The sequence below is a fragment of the Heptranchias perlo genome, chromosome 15, assembly GCF_035084215.1.
Source record: "Heptranchias perlo isolate sHepPer1 chromosome 15, sHepPer1.hap1, whole genome shotgun sequence".
NCBI lineage: Eukaryota > Metazoa > Chordata > Chondrichthyes > Hexanchiformes > Hexanchidae > Heptranchias > Heptranchias perlo.
Window position 1 is genome coordinate 2,273,990 of NC_090339.1, and position 10,025 is coordinate 2,284,014.

The window sequence follows — 10,025 nt, forward strand, 5'->3', positions numbered from 1 at the left end:
CTGGAATGCACTGCCTAAAAGGGTGGTGGAAGCAGGTTCAGTGATAACTTTCGAAAGGGAATTGGATAAATAGTTGAAAAGGAAAAAATTACAACGGCTATGGGGAAAGAGCAGGGGAGTGGGACTAGTTGGATAGTTCTTTCACAATGGGCCGAATGGCCTTCTTTTGGCTGTGAGATTCTATAAAATATCTTTTTATCACTTTAACCACCTGGATTAGATCACCCTTCATAGTGAGCTGGGGACAGAGTGAGGTGGGGACAGAGTGAGGTGGGATTGAGTGAGGTGGGGACAGAGTGAGGTGGGGACAGAGTAAGCTGGGAACAGAGTGAGGTGGGAACAGAGTGAGGTGGGAACAGAGTGAGGTGGGGACAGAGTAAGCTGGGAACAGAGTGAGGTGGGAACAGAGTGAGGTGGGGACAGAGTGAGGTGGGGACAGAGTGAGGTGGGACTGAGTGAGGTGGGGACAGAGTGAGGTGGGGACAGAGTGAGGTGGGGACAGAGTGAGCGGGGGACAGAGTGAGGTGGGAACAGAGTGAGCTGGGGATAGAGTGAGGTGGGGACAGAGTGAGCGGGGGACAGAGTGAGCGGGGGACAGAGTGAGGTGGGGACAGAGTGAGCGGGGGACAGAGTGAGGTGGGGACAGAGTGAGGTGGGATTGAGTGAGGTGGGGACAGAGTGAGCTGGGGACAGAGTGAGCAGGGGACAGAGTGAGCTGGGGACAGAGTGAGGTGGGATTGAGTGAGGTGGGGACGGAGTGAACTGGGGACGGAGTGAGGTGGGGACGGAGTGAGATGGGGACGGAGTGAGATGGGGATGGAGTGAGGTGGGGACGGAGTGAGGTGGGGACAGAGTGAGCACCGACTGCGAATCAAAGCTGTGATCTGTTTGACTTCTTACCACATCAGCAGGGGCCTTAATTATTATCCTCACTAGGGGGAGTTTCAAGTGAAACTCTAACCTTGTGAAAAGGGATTGATTGGTCAGACTGCCTGGTGTAGGAAGAGGAGGCTGAGCAGAGCAATGCAGTGCCAGCAGTGAAGAGGTCATCCTCCAAAATCAGGAAGAAATTCAACCTCTCCAAGGAGTTTGGCACGGGAAGGGAATCCTCTACTTCTCTCTCTGCATTAGCCTGTCTGCAGCACACACACACTTTCCCCATAGTCAGCTGTACAGTCACATGGGACTCTCTCATACCTTCAGACACCCCTTGGCTCTCTCTACCACTGGCACAAGGTAATCATTATTCATGTCTGACACGTCTCTCACCTTCCCAGGAACCCTCTCACTGATGGTGTCTGGGCCCATTAAAGATTCTCCCAGTCCCCAGATTCTTTGAACTCACCCCTTCCATCACTTGCTCCTTCACTTCCATGCACCAGCTCAGATACTCTCACCCAGTGGGATTAGATGTTGTTAGTGATCATGTGACACTGGGTGATTCACGGAGCACGAGGAACCTGGAGGAGTGGAGAGTGGGTGAGAATGTGACACACTCCCACAGGCAGCCAATAGCAGGTCCAATGCTTGGAGGCTGAATGCCAAAAATATCACTCCAAAAAAGTCATTCCCATCTGCAATAACCTCTCCCCAAACTTTCAGCAGTCTTCAGATTCAGAAACCCCTCATTTTCACCAATCTCATCTCCACCTGGCAACAGCTGAGTCTCATATCTTTCATTCTGACTCACCCCGATGAATTTCGGGAATCAAACCAGGCAGTTCGGGGCTGAAGTGTCACTGGCCCAAATTATCATATATTTAAATGAGCAGCATGGAGAGGATTGTGGGAAGGGCCAGATCATGTTAGGAAATTTGGGCTCTTCATTTTTCGGGCAGAATTGGCTTCTTCCCCAATATTAGGCCCCAGAAATATCGCGACTTTTACGACCTCAGGAGGTCCCAAAGCACTTTACAGGCAAAAGTACTTTTAAAGTGTAGTCACTGTTGGAATGTAGGAAATGTGGCAGCCAATTTGTGCACAACAAAATCCCACAAATAGCAATGAAATAATGGCCAGATAATCTGCATTTTTTCCCACAAATAGCAATGAAATAATGGCCAGATAATCTGCATTTTTTGTGATGTTTGTTGAGTGTTAAATATTGGCCAGGACACAGGGGAGAACTGCTCTGCCCTTCTTTGAAATAGTGCCGTGTGATCTTTTACATTCACCTGAGGGGACAGACAGGGCCTCAGTTTGACGTCTCATGTGAAAGATGGAATCTCTGACAGTGCAGCACTGGAGTGTCAGCTGAGATGCTGGGCTCAGGTCTCTGGAGTGGGACTTGATCCCACCTTCTCACTCACAAGCACGAGTGCTACCACTGAGCCACGGCCGACACTTAATGCCTAAAATACCAAAAACGGGGTGGAATTTCATTGCCCATCACTGTTTCCCTCCTAGTAGGAGAGACACTGATGCACCAGAACCAGTTGCCCTGGATCAAGGTGTCCAATATCAATCAGCAAAACCTCCTTCACTGACAGACTTCCTTCCTTCAAACAAGCACTGCAGATAAGTACCAAGATAATTAAACAACACACTGGTGATCTTTTATTAAACAATGTGGGTGAATCCTACCTGTGAACAGAATTACAGATGATTTTTAAAGACAAAGGTTGCAGTTGAGATCGGGATGGTTACCAGGGAGCTGTCACTTCACGATCTCAACCTCCCTCTCATCCCAGGGTCTGAAGTGTTCAAAATCCTCAAATCAAGGATCTTTCCTGAGGAACTGGCAACTGCAAGTGGATCTAATATTTTTTTTATTCATTCATGGGATGAGGGCGACGCTGGCAAGGCCAGAATTTACTGCCCATCCCTAATTGCCCTTGAGAAGGTGGTGGTGAGTCGCCTTCTTGAACCGCTGCAGTCCGTGTGGTGACGGTTCTCTCACAGTGCTGTTAGGAAGGGAGTTCCAGGATTTTGACCCAGTGACGATGAAGGAACGGCGATATATTTCCAAGTCGGGATGGTGTGTGACTTGGAGGGGAATGTGCAGATGGTGTTTTTCCCATGTGCCTGCAACCCTCATCCTTCTCGTTGGTAGAGGTCGCAGGTTTGAGATTGCTGTCAAAGAAGCCTTGGCGAGTTGCTGCAGTGTATCTTGTAGGTGGTACACACTGCAGCCACTGTGTGCCAGTGGTGGAGGGAGTGAATGTTTAGGGAGGTGGATGGAGTGCCAATCAAGCGGGCTGCTTTGTCCTGGATGGTGTTGAGTTTCTTGAGTGTTGTTGGAGCTGGACTCACCCAGGCAAGTGGAGAGTATTCCATCACACTCCTGACTTGTGCCTTGTCGAAGGTGGAAAGGCTTTGGGGAGTCAGGAGGTGAGTCATTCGCTGCAGAATACCCAGTTCTGACCTGCTCTTGTAGCCACAGTATTTATGTGGCTGGTCCAGTTCAGTTTCTGGTCAATGGTGACCCCCAGGATGCTGGTTGTGGGGGATTCGGTGATGGTAATGCCGTTGAATGTCAAGGGGATGTATCTGACTCTCTCTTGTTGGAGACAGTCACTGCCTGGCACTTGTCTGGCGTGAATGTTACTTGCCAATTATCAACCCAAGCCTGGATGTTGTCCAGGTCTTGCTGCATGCGGGCTCGGACTGCTTCATTATTTGAGGGGTTGCGAATGGAACTGAAAACTGTGTAATCATCAGAGAACATCCCCATTTCTGACCTTATGATGGAGGGAAGGTCATTGATGAAGCAGCTGAAGATGGTTGGGCCGAGGACACTGCCCTGAGGAACTCCTGCAGCAATGTCCTGGGGCTGAGATGATTGGCCTCCAACAACCACTACCATCTTCCTTTGTGCTTAGTATGACTCCAGCCACTGGGGAGTTTTCCCCCTGATTCCCATTGACTTCAATTTCACTAGGGCTCCTTGGTGCCACACTCGGTCAAATGCTGCCTTGATGTCAAGGGCAGTCACTCTCACCTCACCTCTGGAATTCAGCTCTTTTGTCCATGTTTGGACCAAGGCTGTAATGAGGTCTGGAGCCGAGTGGTCCTGGCAGACCCAAACTGAGCATCGGTGAGCAGGTTATTGGTGAGTAAGTGCCACTTGATAGCACTGTCGACGACACCTTCCATCACTTTGCTGATGATTGAGAGTAGACTGATGGGGCAGTAACTGGCCAGATTGGACTTATCCTGCTTTTTGTGGACAGGACATACCTGGGCCATTTTCCACATTGTCGGGTAGATGCCAGTGTTGTAGCTGTACTGACACAGCTTGTCTAGAGGCGTGGCTAGTTCTGGAGCACAAGCCTTCAGCACTACAGCCGGGATGTTGTCGGGGCCCATAGCCTTTGCTGTATCCAGTGCACTCAGCCGTTTCTTGATATCATGTGGAGTGAATCGAATTGTCTGAAGACTGGCTTCTGTGATAAATAAGAACATAAGAAATAGGAGCAGGAGTAGGCCAATCGGCCCTTCGAGCCTGCTCCGCCATTTAATAAGATCATGGTTGATCTGATCCTAACCTCAAATCTAAATTCATGTCCAATTTCCTGCCCGCTCCCCGTAACCCCTAATTCCCTTTACTTCCAGGAAACTGTCTATTTCTGTTTTAAATTTATTTAATGATGTAGCTTCCACAGCTTCCTGGGGCAGCAAATTCCACAGACCTACCACCCTCTGAGTGAAGAAGTTTCCCCTCATCTCAGTTTTGAAGGAGCAGCCCCTTATTCTATGATTATGCCCCTTAGTTCTAGTATCACCCATCCTTGGGAACATCCTTACCGCATCCACCCGATCAAGCCCCTTCACAATCTTATATGTTTCAATAAGATCGCCTCTCATTCTTCTGAACTCCAATGAGTAGAGTCCCAATCTACTCAACCTCTCCTCATATGTCCGCCCCCTCATCCCCGGGATTAACCGAGTGAACCTTCTTTGTACTGCCTCGAGAGCAAGTATGTCTTTTCTTAAGTATGGAGACCAAAACTGTATGCAGTATTCCTGGTGCGGTCTCACCATTACCTTATATAACTGCAGCAATACCTCCCTGTTTTTATATTCTATCGCCCTAGCAATAAAAGCCAACATTCCGTTGGCCTTCTTGATCACCTGCTGCACCTGCATACTAACTTTTTGATTTTCTTGCACTAGGACCCCCAGATCCCTTTGTACTGCAGTACTTTCCAGTCTCTTGCCATTGAGATAATAACTTGCTCTCTGATTTTTCCTGCCAAAGTGCATAACGTCACATTTTCCAATATTGTATTGCATCTGCCAAATCTCCGCCCACTCACCCAGCCTGTCTATATCCCCTTGTAGGTTTTTTATGTCCTCCTCACTCTCTACTTTCCCTCCCATCTTTGTATCATCTGCAAACTTTGATATGTTACACTCGGTCCCCTCCTCCAAATCATTAATATAGATTGTAAAGAGTTGGGGACCCAGCACCGATCCCTGCGGAACACCACTGGTCACTGGTTGCCAGTCCGAGAATGAACCATTTATCCCAACTCTCTGCTTCCTGTTAGATAACCAATCCTCCACCCATGCCAGAATATTACCCCCAATCCAGTGATTCTTTATCTTGAGCAATAATCTTTTATGTGGCACATTGTCGAATGCCTTCTGGAAGTCTAAATACACTACGTCCACTGATTCCCCTTTATCCACCCTGTAGGTTATGTCCTCAAAGAACTCAAGCAAATTTGTCAGACATAACTTCCCCTTTGTAAAGCCATGCTGACTTTGTCCTATTAAATTATGTTTATCCAAATGTTCCGCTACTGTCTCCTTAATAATAGACTCCAAAATTTTACCCACCACAGATGTTAGGCTAACTGGTTTATAATTTCCAGCCTTCTGCCTACTACCCTTTTTAAATAAGGGTGTTACATTAGCAGTTTTCCAATCTGCCGGGACCTTTGCCGAGTCCAGAGAATTTTGGAAAATTATTACCAAAGCATCCACAATCCCCACTGCCACTTCCCTCAAGACCCTAGGATGTAAGCCATCAGGTCCAGGGGATTTATCCGCCTTGAGTCCCATTAATTTACTGAGTACCAATTCCTTAGTGATTTTAATCGTATTTAGCTCCTCCCCCCCAGAGCCCCCTGTTTGTCCAGTGTTGGGATATTCTTAGTGTCCTCTACCGTAAAGACTGAAACAAAATATTTGTTCAGCATTTTTGCCATCTCCATGTTTCCCACCATTAATTTCCCGGTCTCATCCTCTAAAGGACCTACGTTTCCCTTAGCCACCCTTTTTCTTTTTATATAACTATCGAATCTCTTGCTATCTGTTTTTATATTTTTTGCTAATTTATTTTCATTATCTATCTTCCCTTTCTTAATGAATCCTTTAGTTACTTTTTGCTGTCTTTTGAAGACTTCCCAATCTTCTATCCTCCCACTAAGTTTGGCTACCTTATATGTCCTTGTTTTTCGTCGGATACTATCACAAGGTTGCTTGCCCCCTTGTAGGATCAGTTACATACTGCTCAAGAAATTCATCCCTAATACATTCAATAAACTCTTCCTCAAGGCTGCCCTGCCCTATTTGATTTGTCCAGTTGATATGATAGTTAAAATCCCCCATAATTATAGCTGTTCCCTTATTACATGCCCCGACTATTTCCTGATTAATACTTCTTCCAGCAGAGTTGCAACTATTAGGAGGCCTATATACTACACCCACTAGTGTTTTTTTCCCCTTATTATTCCTTATCTCTACCCAAACTGTTTCATTATCCTGACCCTTTGTCCCAATATCATTTATCTGTATTACAGTGATTCCTTCCTTTATTAACATAGCCACCCCACCTCCCCTTCCTTCCTGCCTGTCCTTCCTGATTGTTAAATACCCTGGCATATTTAATTCCCAGTCGTTGTCACCCTGCAGCCATGTTTCTGTAATGGCCACATGATCATACCCATACGTAGTTATTTGTGCCGTTAACACGTCCATTTTGTTACGAATGCTACGTGCATTCAGATAAAGAACTTTCAAATATGTTTTGTGACACTTAGTTCCTGCTTTTTCCTTCTTGTCCCGATGTTTGTCCTGGATCTCCTTCATCTCCTTGGCGTACTTGCTGAAGGCGCTGCCGAACTTGGACCAGGCTTTTTGGGGATGGTGATGGAGTTCCTGTAAGAGGGCTTCACCTCACTCACTCGCATGAACACGCCGTACTTGTTGGAGCCCACGTCGAAGAAGAAGCGCTTTCTGTCCACGGTGATGGACGTGCCCTCGGGCAACTCAGACTGGCCGCACGGCTCGTCGTCCACGCCGTAGCCATCGATCAGCATTGCCAGCGTGTCCCTGAACTCGATGAGCCCTTGAGCCGGCAGGGCGATGGTCTGGCCTTGCGTCCCCCCCAAGCCGGGGCCTCGATTTAAGGTCTGGCGGATGCGCAGGAAGCGACCTCGCTGGTTCTCCTTCAGATCCATGTAGTACTTGCGGTTCTCCCGCACCAGGAACTCGCTCTTCAGCGCACGGTGGTACTCGTCGGAGCTCAGGCCGGCGTCCGAGTCCGAGGGGCCCAGCTGCGCGTAGTGCTCGATGAAATGCCCAAGGTAGTCGCGGAACTCGGCCGCCACCGCCATGGAGAGGGTCAGCCGGCTCTTGTTGCCGCCCGCGCACACCTCGGCGATCTTGATGAAGCGGCCCTTGGCGTTCTGCTTCACGTCCAGGTAGAAGCGCTTGTTCTGGATGTCCACCCACTTGGAGGCCAGCTCCTGGGTCTCCTGCTGCTGCTGGAGGAGGCCGCCTCCTCCTCCGCCACCCCCACCGCCGCTGCCGCCTCCACCTCGCTCGCTCCCGCTGTCTCCCTCCGCCATCTTCATCATTGAATAATAAGGATAATTGAATAAAGGACACAATCAACTTTGCATTTCCATAGATTCTCAATAAATATATTTATTTCAGCTGTTTGAGTTGCCATGTTTAGTGTGGTTATATTAACACCGGCTGCCCTGGCTGCTCCTCCTGTGCTGCTCTTGTTGGGGGCCTTCCTCACCCTGAACCAATTAGTGCCTGCCTCTGTGATGGTGGGGATATCGGGAGGAGGCTGAGATGGATCATCCACTCGGCACTTCTGGCTGAAGATGGTTGCTGAAGACGATTTAAAGGCAACTCTGACAATAGAACCTGAAACCACAGCTGTCTCTGTGTCGAACTTTGAGAACCGAGTGTCACTTGTCTTTAGAATTCCACCCTTGGCTAACTACTCTTTTACTGGTGTGATATTGGGAGAATGTTTTATTGATTTGTTTAATATTTTTTGCTCTACTCTCTTGTGCCCGATACCCCTTTTAACTATTCCAATCACATCAGTTTGCCTCAGTTGGGGCCAGTCTTACCTCGGAGTTTCGAGGGAGTGGGTTCAAGTCCCACGACAGATTTGAGCACATAATCGAGGCTGGTACTTCAGCACAGTCGTGTGGGAATGTCGAGGTGCCGACTTTTGGACGAGATGTGAAACTGAGGCTTGGCCGGCTTAGATTGGTGTAAAAGATCCCATTTTACAAAGAGTAGGGGGCTCTCCCAGTATTCCAGGAACATTCCTTCATTGTCCAACACCATTCAAAAAAACAAGGACTTGCTCTTTCTGGAGCATCATGGGTGTGACATCATGCTCCAGGAATCCATCAATTTCAATGATTGTTTATAAAGAGGGTTTTATCTGTCCCACCCAACTGTACGTTCCCCAATAACCCGACTACCATCCCGTCTACCCCTGCTACCCCTCCACCCAACACTGGTATATCTCGCCCAACCCTATTACCAGGCTGTCCAACCCCAGTCCTCAGCAACAAAACCTGGTGCCATCCCATCGAACCCTGCTACCCAACGCTGCTCTCATACCAACCAATGTTGGCACTACCCAATACTATCATGGCCACCCAACCTTGGTAGAATCCCATCCAACTCTGCTTCCACTCTGCCCAACCCTGATACCATCCAACCCCACTGGCACTGCAGCCAACCTTGATACCACCCAAAATTATCATGCCCATACAACCCTGCTACCAGTCCACCCAACACTGGTACCACCCAATTCTATCATGCCCTCCTATTCCTGCTACCAGAGTCACCCAACCCTCGTATCATTCCAGCCAACCCCGGTACTATCCCATCCAACCTCTGCTGCCATTCCGTCCAACCCCAGTATCACCCCATCCAACGCTGGTGCCATTGCACCCAACCCTGCTACCATCCCAACCAACCCTATTACCAACAACAACAAATTGTATTTATATAGCGCCTTTCACAACCTCAGGATGTCCCAAAGCACTTTACAGCCATTGAGGTACTTTTGAAGCACAGTCACTGTTGTAATGTAGGAAACACGACAGCCAATTTGTGCACAGCAAGTTCCCACAAACAACAATGTCCAGATAATCTGTTTTAGTGATGTTGGTTGAAGGATAAATTTTTGACCAGTACTGGTCACTTCAAAACTTCAAAAAAGATCTGGTCACATACCTGGCAGGATTGAGTGTCGTCTGAGGAATCGCCCTCTGCCATCACAGTGGTCGCTGAAGGCCCTGTAAGAGAACAGAAGGCAATATTAAGCATGATCACAGATGTTGAGGTGCTGAAGATGGCAAGGCAGGTTAACGTCAATTCATATTGTGTGTGCTGAATGTTAAAGTTCTGTCACCAGCCGTTTGTCGGATGCCAGTCTCGGTGTCCCTGATGGACAGGCACTTGAGGGCGCGGCTCAGCTCCAGCGCCTCCTGCTCCGTGTCTGTGAGGATGACTATCTGTTGCGGACCCTCTCCTGTCTCTCCCGTGCATTTCAGGCTCTCTTCTCCTATAAGGGGAGAAAGTAGAGATGCGTGAGTGAGTGATGGTGACGTGGCCAACCGATGAATGCATTGGTTTGGGTGAGGCTGACCATGAAAGAGATGCATCAGAGGGTGAGTATGAGACAGAGACATGACATTGTATGAGGATTGGGTTGAGTGGTAGTGATGGGATGAGTCCTGGGGAGGTGAGGAAGTGCAGGTAAGTTGAGGATGAGCTTTGAGTGGGTGTGAGGAGTGATGTGATAGAGTAGT

General features: G+C 48.4%; 1 pseudogene; it reads right to left on the reverse strand.

Moving 5' to 3' along the window:
• LOC137333171 (transcriptional regulator protein Pur-beta-like) overlaps positions 1-7,808 on the reverse strand; it is a 42,163-nt pseudogene extending 34,355 nt beyond the window's left edge.
• Between the last annotated feature and the right edge of the window lie 2,217 nt (positions 7,809-10,025).